This window comes from Manis pentadactyla, chromosome 16 (genome assembly GCF_030020395.1).
Source record: "Manis pentadactyla isolate mManPen7 chromosome 16, mManPen7.hap1, whole genome shotgun sequence".
Classification (NCBI taxonomy): domain Eukaryota; kingdom Metazoa; phylum Chordata; class Mammalia; order Pholidota; family Manidae; genus Manis; species Manis pentadactyla.
In genome coordinates this window covers 69,331,841-69,341,682 of record NC_080034.1, presented here as the reverse complement: position 1 = coordinate 69,341,682, position 9,842 = coordinate 69,331,841, and the positions used below count along the sequence as shown (strand labels likewise).

At 39.7% G+C, this 9,842-nt stretch overlaps 1 long non-coding RNA gene across 1 annotated transcript in view; it reads right to left on the bottom strand.

The window, feature by feature from the left end:
- Positions 1 to 3,157: 3,157 nt before the first annotated feature.
- The window catches only part of LOC130681210 (uncharacterized), a 243,748-nt gene continuing 237,063 nt past the window's right edge, over positions 3,158 to 9,842 (bottom strand). The window contains exon 3 of the long non-coding RNA XR_008994280.1: positions 3,158 to 4,481. This is a non-coding gene — a long non-coding RNA (uncharacterized LOC130681210). The remainder of the gene's footprint in view (positions 4,482 to 9,842) is intronic.

Here is a 9,842-nt window from a genome sequence, read left to right as displayed (position 1 = left end):
GACAGGGCTGTCACTGCCCGTGTCTGAGGGGACATAGCGCTGGAAGCCCACTGGGCATCACTTCTTTTGGGACAAACAGCTGCAGTTAGCTTCCCTGGAATCAGGCTCTAAGATGAAGGTCAGCATACCAGAAGCTGCTTAGGAAATGCTCAGCAGGAGGAACAGCTGTGAGGAGACAGGAGGGAGCAGGACTGGGCAGAGGGGGAAGCTTCAGCCTAGCCCGCAGTGTTGCCCCCGGTACAGTCAGGGGACCAAGCCTGACGCCACCACATCAACCAGTCACTTGAAGGCTGGTCGTTCCCAGGAAGAGCACAGGAAACGGGTGAGATGGCGGCTGGCTTCAGCGAAGACAGTTCCCGGAGGGTGCTTGCAGCTGAGCTTTGTCACCCAGAACCAAAATCTGGATGGTTCCACACAGAATTTACTACTGCTACTTGTGCCAATTTTCCCAAATGTGGTGGAACAGAATAAGATTTATATAATATTCTAGTATTATATAACATTGTCCTTACTTTAATATATGATTAATATAAGTATAATACTAATTAATAGTATATGCTAGATATAATTAATATTAATCTAATATTCTTACATTATTGTGATACATATATCATGACATGTTATATCGCATTAGCTTTTATTAGTATGTATTTAATTATTAAGAACTAGACCACTCCAAGATCTCAAGATCAAGGATGTATTTGAGTTGGAGGTAGAATGACCACAGCTGCGTTTAACCTTGGCAGAGTCAAAAGGCGCATCAGAAATTATTCCCCTAGTTTCCATTAACTTGACGACTGGATTCTGGCAGGAAAACATCTAGTTCTCCTACATTAGGCATAGCTTGTGCCAGGCAATCAATGTGAACACACTTTTGCACATTTTCAGACACCTTTGTTGGCTCCAACATTGGCAGCGCATGGCTGGATTGCAGCAATAAATGTTTGGCAAGCTACCAAGCACATGTTTTCCTCAGACCCAGGAAAGGCAGCGCTTTATGGTCACCAGCCATAATCTGGAGACTGTAATGTTGACACAGTATATAGTCAATTCCCCACATATGCTGGAGTGAAGCAGGTCATCTCAAAGGCATGGCTATTTGACTCCACAAGGCACTGTGTATGTGGAGGGGGACAGATTCTTACTTGAGTTGTTTTAATTTTTGTTTTTTTGCAAGTTAGCCATCTCAATTAGAGTTTGCTTGGATGAATTGTAAATTTAGGCTTTGGTCCCTGGTGCCCTGGCTGAAAGATGGAAAGAGTGGCCCAAAGCTAGTCCCAAACTGATGTTAGATAAAGAGTAGAAACTAGTCCTTCTGACAACCAAGACTTGGCTATTTAATTTCCAGGCTGAGTTCTCCAAGACAAGGGAAAGAGTTTTATTTTAAGCCCACACATGTGCCTAGGTGTCAAGCCTATCTAAGTTTTACAGGCTTGCTGAATGGTAGAACTTTTGAAATGTTTAACATTGGGATACAGGTGAGGATCGTTTAGAGTCGGCAATAGCACCACGTTTCCCCAGGACAGGCTATAGTGCGTTTCTCCCTGATTCGTCCCACAGTGGGACGAAGCAGTGGTCCCTGCCTGTGACTGAGCTCTCACTACTGTGGCAGGAAACATGATTTTTGGAAACTGACATCTTTAAAAGTAAGCATGACCCAGCAGCCGACCTTGGGACAATCATTTTTTTCTTATTTCTTTTGGCTCAATTTCTAATTGGCTCAGTATGACTGGAAATGTGCATAAATAGCACAGACTAGGTTGCAAACACACCCACTTCCCTGTCCCACCAAGTCCCATCTATTCAATACCAAACCAAAACAGAATCTAGCTAAAAAACAAATTCTATGATATTCAGTAACCAATTACTCTACCATTCTTAATTTTGTTTGTTTTGTTATTGTTTGAGCTTTAGTGAAGAACCTCTTCCTTGAATGGCAGATCCTTTTCCTTGGCTTCTCTGGGGGGGGGGTCCAAAATCATTCATCTTTAACTAGTTGTTTTTTCACCCACTGTGGTGCTAATGCAGGGACTATAGTGGAAGGGGCTGTAGGTGTTGATCAACCACGAGGTCTTTGGTTTGTTCACTGTCCTTGGGTTGGAGCGAGAGAGGGCACTCTGTGATAGTGACTAGTGCAGACATTGTGGAAAATTGTGGGGTGACCTTTGTAGTCACGCCCAGATTCTTTACAATGGTGCATTTTGGAGGTAGGAAAACAAATAAGGAAGAAATGACTATATCTGAAGAGATAATATCAGTGTCCTGGGGCTTGATGAAAACAACATTGGGGCAAGCAGGAGCTCTGACTCTCTGAGCAAGTCCCTGTGAGCACCTGTGAGAGGTGAGAGATCTGAGCTCTCCTTCTCATTCTCTTTTAAGGCATCCCATGCTAAAAAAGTCTTTCAGTACCTTGGTATGTTTTTCCCGTTTTTCATTCCCTTTTATTGTTTTCTCCTTCAACTTTACCTTCAGTTCAGTTCTATTTGGTGAGAAACTGTTTGGAATTATGACCCCGAAATGGAGGAGCTCCCTATGTACTTTGTTCTTGGATCAAAGAAAAACATCATGTGGCCACCACCGGGAGCGCTGGTTTGGGGTCCTCCTGCCGGACTCCTTCCTTCTGGTTTCTTCTACTTGCTTCTCACATTTGTCTGAAATCCTGAAACAAGGAGCTTGCATTTCCCTATCAATTGTTCTTCTTCTGCCTATTTTGTAAATTTCCCACAGTCAAACCACATTATGCTATCCTTGCTTGAGGTAGTATCTGATTAAATAACTGTGCCCCTGGAAGAGCGTCTTCCTAACCTCTCTGGGTTGGCAGCCCCTGCCCTTTCACTCAGGGCCCACATCTTTTTCCTCATTAGAGATAATGGGGAGGTCCTCCTTTCTCCCCATGCACAGATGAGTCAGAAGTCTGTCACTGTTTTCACTCAGCTCCCAGTATTTGTCCAGCAGTATCCATCATGTGTGTGTGTGTGGTTGTGGAGGGGTGCCAGCAAGAACAGACATCATAGAAAGATATCATTGTCTTCGCCTTTCAAGAGCTTATGATTTAATGGGGGCAGACAAGGTGGCTACATGAAAACTGACAGGGAAAAGCTGAAATGGAAGAATAAGAAAAAGAAAAAGCACCGTAATGACAACAATGATTTGTTGAATGATTATTTATTGCCAGACACTGTTCTAAGCACCTTGCGTGCAATATCCCATTTAATTCTCTGTGTGACCTTTTAAGTTATATATAATTATTAGTCCCATTTTACAAATATGACAACAACAAAGCCTCTGAAATGTTAAGTAACATGGTCCAAATTGCACAGCTAGCACTTACAGGTGCCTGGGGAGCTGGGCCCTGAGCTAGTGACCACTCTCGTGGCCTTGCTCTGCGGGTGCAGTGGACTCTCAGGGCAGTTACAAGTCAAACAGCACACAAGGCAGAGATTGCAGAGCTGAGCTGTTCTTTGAAAGACACCCAGTCTTCCAAGGGCAAATAAAGGGCATTTTGTGAGGCAGACAGGGGGGATGAGCGAGTGTATTATGAACAGGAATAGCAGGTGCCAAGGAGGGTACGATCGGGAGTCTGGCACAGAAGGTAGGTCAAGATGTGAGCCTCGTGTGGTAAAGGCTCCAAGCCAAAGAGACAGGGGCTCAGGAGGCCCTGGAAGCCACGCGGGCATCATCTTGTCCTGGGCTCGTGCCCTCAGGATGAGGCATTGGGAAAATCCCTGGTGTATTTCAATTTTTCTGTCTAGTTGTCTAGTTTTCTTTTTTGAAATACCTTTTCTTATACAATAATCTTGTTCAGTTTTGTGAGCTATGACTTTGAAATCATGACTCAGAATGGTCAGAAAAAGAGCCATCTGGAGGGGGACGTCTGCCGGCAGAACCAGGGACAGAGCTGACACAGAGAAGGGGAGAATCAAAGGCTTCCCAGGGGCCATGCTCTGGGTGTCTGGAAGTGTGGTTCTACCGACAGAAGTAGGAAGAGGAGCCAGTTTGGGGGAGGATGACCTCAGTTTTGGATCATTTGAATCTGAGGTGACATCAGAAAAGCCAAGTGGAGCTGTCCAGTCAGCAGCCGGGGTAAAGGAAGAGGTCAAGCCTGGGGATGCAGACTTGTTCTTTTCTTTCTTTTCATTTCCAAGAAGTCCCATATTTCCACCCCCACACCTTGTTTTGTTTTTCTGTTGGATATGGCTACCACATTTTTCCAGAGACATTCAGGCCCCGAGAGACTCCCAGCACGCTTGTAGCCCTGCCTGCTCAGCCCTGTTTCCTCCACAAGTTTAAAACTGTCCTGCTAGGAAAATGCTGCTGATCCCTTGCCAGAATGTCTCTCCGTGGCAGCTGCTGGCGGCCTTCATGGTTTGGAAACATGTCTCGGCTGGATGGTCCGTCCGAACACCGCTCTCTGCAGTGGGACCCTGCCTGCTGCTATGTCTGCAGGGATGCACCCTTCCGCCAGCCACGGCTGCCAAAACCTGAGCAGAAATAGACGGTGACCATTACCACTCACAGATGATCTTGCTGACTGGAAATGTGGGTTCTGTCAGGCCCACTGAACTCACTCTAAAAACACGGCCACAATGTCTTGCTGCCCAGTTCTGGCCAGAGGCCGGGCCTCAGTCCCTGAGGTGACGGGAGCAGTGAACACACTGACCAGAATGGAGGCCTTGTCACAAACACATAATCCTTCAACAAACCCGCCAAGGCCTGGAAGGCTCTGAAAGGCTACAGTCCTGCTCTACATTTGCCCTGGGCTCAGAACCGGAGAGCCCATAAATAAGTATGTCCTGTGTTCAGGGCTGCCCACTGTCCTCTGTGGCTGGGTGAAAACCGGGGGTCTTCTTCCAAGAATGGGTTAGGAAAGCATGGAGGGTTTTATGGGGTGAACTGGAGTTGGAGTTTTGGGTAAGCGAGGCCTCTGTGGGTGACACCTGAAGACCTGGACAGGGTGAGGCTGCCTGCAGAACCCTGGTGGCCGTCCTGGTCGCTGGGTTCTCCTCACCACTGTGACACAGTGGAGCAATGAAGCTAGAAGCAGCCCCAGAGGCTGTCTTACATGGTCCTCTCATTTTAAAGGTAGAACTTAGAAGCCCAGAAAGGTTTTAAACTTGTCCAACAAGGAGTAGAACTGAGAACTTTTGCCCCAAGTCTATAGAATCCTTTCACTATTCCCAAATACCTTCAAAATTCTTGTCAAAAGTGTCAGTAAGTAAGGCTGATGATTTGTCAGATGTTTTACTTCCTTTATGGAAACAGAACTTCTGATTTCTTGGTGGCACAGAGGCAATTTCATATTCCCCTTCTCACTGTGCTGAGCCTCCTCCTTGCTGCGTATTTACAAACACTAAGTAGATGCTGTCTTTCTAACCTGGTGTGAAGCAAGACTTCAGGCAGTGTTCCAAAGATTGTCAGCATCCATGTCTATTCAAGGCAGCAGCTGTGGCTCCAGACTGGAAGCAACTCTTCCTTTACACGCACCTCTGGATATTTTCTTCTTCTCTATAAAATGAAAATTTTACATTGGGTGTAATGTTCTCCCCAACTCTCACACCAAATCATTCCCAAAAAATGAAGTGGGCCTTCAGTCTCTATGGCAAGTAATTATTCAGAGCACATTTACATGTAACAACACTCAAAGCTGGCCATGGTGAGGCCCTCAAGCCCTGGTGGACTCTACATGCATTTCCCCTTTCTAGAAATATCTTTTTACCTTCTAAGAATCTATCCCAGGAAGATAATAGAAAGTGCTAATGAGGTATATTTATTTTAATGTTATTTAGTTATAAATGTTAATTAATAACATTAGCAATATTTATTTTATTTATTATAAAATGATCTAGGAAATGCAGAGAATTAGAAACAAATGTCTAAAATGAGCAGTGGTTTAATCTAGCTACAGTGATAACATTATGCAATTAGTAAAAGCTATGTCCTCAGAGAAATTTTTGTAAGAAAAATACTCAGAATATGTTGTATATTAAATATAAGATGTAATAATGAATTTCAGTTGTCTATTTTTAGTAAAAGGATCTATAATTTATATGTGAACTTTATAAAACTGGAAATAAAAGAAAATGCTAACAGTAGACATCAGGCATCACAGACAAAATTTTAAATTTCCCCAATTTCTGAATTTTCTCCAGTGAACATGTATATATTTTATATTCAGAAAAAAATAATAAGATAAAAATGATTCAATAGGTCTCCTGCTTCTGGAAAGATGGAGTAACATATTTTTCCCTATTCTTCTCTCTAAGCACAACCAAAAACCCTGGACATTATAAGACTCCAAAGATGAAGAGAGGGCAAACCAGTTGGGGTCATTAAAAGCAAAGGAATAATGTGGCAGTGACTTCCTTAAGTGCTCTTTTTGGCCCATATTGAAGCTGAAAGAAGACAGCAATCCAGAAACATCAACAGGCACAGAAATTTTTAAAAATCCCAACATAAGATCCTTTCTCTCACCAAAGGATCAGGGAAAGTGTGCCCAGCAAGACAGAAACCATTTAAACAATAACCATCCACTACAGCTAAACACCATAGAAAAACTTTGGCCCTACCCACATTAGCAAAGGCCACATGGAGAGCCCAATCTTCCACCCTGTAATGAGCCCCAGTCTCCCACCAGTGTGGTGACAGATAAGGCTGAATGTGGACGAGGATGTTCATCCATGCCGGAGGTATTGAGTCTCTTCGCCCTTCGCTTGATCTCACAATGTGGACATCATGTGGGGAAACTGGACTCTACTTACACCACCCAGCAATGAGATAGTGTCCTTTTCCCTGTCAGAGAAGTGTCACACACACACACACACACAAATAAATAAATAAAATAGAGGGTTTAAATAAGATCCAGAGTTTCATAACCTAATGCCCAACATGTCCAAGCCTCAATGAAAAATCACTCATCGTATCAAGAAGCAGGAAAACCATAATTCGAATAAAAAAGAAGACAATCAATAGATGCCATCACTGAGCCAACAAAGATATTAGAATGACCTGACAAAGATTTTAAAGTAGCTAGGGTAAAAATGCTTCAACAGCTATTACAAACACATTTGAAACAAATGAAAAAATAAAATCTTAAGAAAGAATAGAAAGTCTAAGAAAAAATACCTAAAAATGTAGCAACTGGAAATTTTAGAACTCCAAATTACAGTAATAAAAAGTTTACAACTCAACGGCAGACTAAAAGCGACAAAGGAAAAATCAGTGAAGTTGAAGATAGAACAGTAGAAATTTCCCAATCTGAAAAACAAAAAGAATATAAACTAAAAAATAGACTAAAAAAAATTAACAGATGCTTATACATCTGGGGGCTAAAATAAAAGATCTAAGAGAAGATAAAGAGAGCAGGGATCAATAACTACTTGAAAAAATAATGGCTAAAAATTCCCCAAATTTGAAAAAATACATAAACTGAGATTCAAGATTCTCTGCAAATGTCTCACTGGGTAAACCCAAAGAAATCAAGACATATATCATGGCCAACTTTTGAAAATTTAAGGCAAAGAAAAAAATCTTGAAAGCAGGAAGAGAAATGACACCTTGTCTATGGAGAAATAATAATAATAATAATAATAAATAACAATAAACCATTCAAATGTCAGCAGATTTTTCATCAGAATCCACAAAGACCAGAAGGAAGTGGCACATTTTTTAAGTGATTAAATAAAAAAGCTCATCAGCCCAGAATTATATGTCAAGCAAAAATGCCCTGCAGGTATGAAGAAGAAATTAAGGTATTCTCAGATGAAGGAAAATGAAAAAAATTTGCCACTGCCAGATCTTCCCTAAGAGAATAGCTAAAGGAACTTCTTTAATAAGTAAGGAACAGGAAAGGAATCTTGAAACATCATGAAGGAAGGAAGAACAAGAGAAAGAGTAAAATATGGGTACATATAAAACACTTTCTTTCTCTTGAGTTTTCTAAACTATGTTTGATGATTAATGTAGTTCTAAATGTATTTAGAAAAAATGTTTAAGACAGTTATAAGTGGGGGAAGGTAAGGGGACATAAAAGGAAGAAAAGTCTCCATAGCTCACTTAAACTGGGGCAAAATATTGATACCCACAAGGAGATACACTCAAAACATAGATAAATTGAAATGGAATTCTAAAAAATGTTCAAGTAACCCTACAAGAAAGCAGGAAAAAAAATGTAAATAGAAAAAACAGAAAAGAAAACGTAAAAACAACAACAAAAATAAATAAGATGGTAGACTTAAGCCCTAACATATCACAAATTACAGTAAATGTAAATGTTCTAAATTTGTCCATTAAAAGATAAAGATTGGAGGATTGAATTTTTTAAATTATTATGCATGTTTTCTAAAAGAAGCTAACTTCAAATATAACAATGGAGGCAGATTGAGAATAAAATGGGAAAATATTTCATGTAAACATTAATCAAAGGAACTTAGGAGTGGTTATATTAATATCAGATAAAGTAGATTTCCAAGAAAATAAAATTACTAGACACAGAGAGGGACATTACATAATGATAAAAAGGTCAATTCACCAAGGAGATATTGCAATTTTAATGTATGCACCAAAAAACAGAGCTGCTAAATATGTGAAGGATAGAAAAAATAGAATGGAATATAAATAGAAAAAATCCACAATTATAGTTGGAGACTTCAACAATACTTCTTTCTACAGTTGATACAACTAGGCAGAAAATCATCAAGGATACAGAAACCTTGCTAACACCATAAACCAAGATCTAATTGACATTTATAGAACACTCTTCCCAACCAAAGCAAAATACACATTTTTCTCAAGCATCCAAAGAAACATACCAAAATATTGTAGATCATAAAACAAAACTCAAAAACAAATTTTAAATTCAGAGCATATTTCTGACCATAATGGAAGCAAACTAGAAATCAATAGCAGAAAGATAACAGAAAAATCTCTAAATATTGGAAACTAAACAATAAGCTTCTAAATAATCCATAGGTAATGGAGGATGTCTCAAGGGAAATTAAAAAATATATTGAGCTCAATGAAAATGAAAGTAAAACATAGCAAAATTTGTGGGACACAGCTAAAGCAGTGCTAATGGAAATTTATATCACTAAATGCTTAAGTTAGAAAAAGTCTCAAATCAATAATATAAGCTCACACCTCAAGAATCTAGGAAAAAAGTACAAAATAAGCAGGTGGGAGAAATAATAAAAAGAATATCAATCAAGAAAATTTTTAAAAGATAGAATGAAACAAAAAGCTGGTTCTTTGAAAAGATTAATGAAGCCCCTACAAAGACCAACAAAGAAAAAAGAAAGAAAACATAAATTATACCAACATTAAAAATGACATGAATTATCACTAGAGATCCTACAGATGTCCAGAGGAAAATGAGATGATACTAAAATACATACAGTTGACAACTTAGATGGAATAGACAAATTGTTGAAAAGCACAAGCTACCACAACTCACCCAGATAGATAATGTCAATAGTCCTACAACTACAAGGAAATTTAATTAAAAATTCTCCAAAGTGAAATCTCTCACCCCACGTGGTCTCATTGGAGAATTTTGTCAAATGTCTATAGAACTAATGCTAATTCTATGTAATCTCTTCCAAAAGGTAGAATAAGAGGGAATACTTCCCCAGTCATTTTGTGCAGCTAGTATTATCCTGATAACAAATTTAGAAAAAGAGTAAATAAAATAAAAATACTGATCAATATCTTTCATGAATATACATGAAAAAAACCCTAACAAAACATTAACAAATAGAATTCATCAAATAAAAACAATTTTATATTATGATCAATAGGGTTTATTCTAGTGATACAAAGTTGATTAAATATTTAAAAATCAATCAATG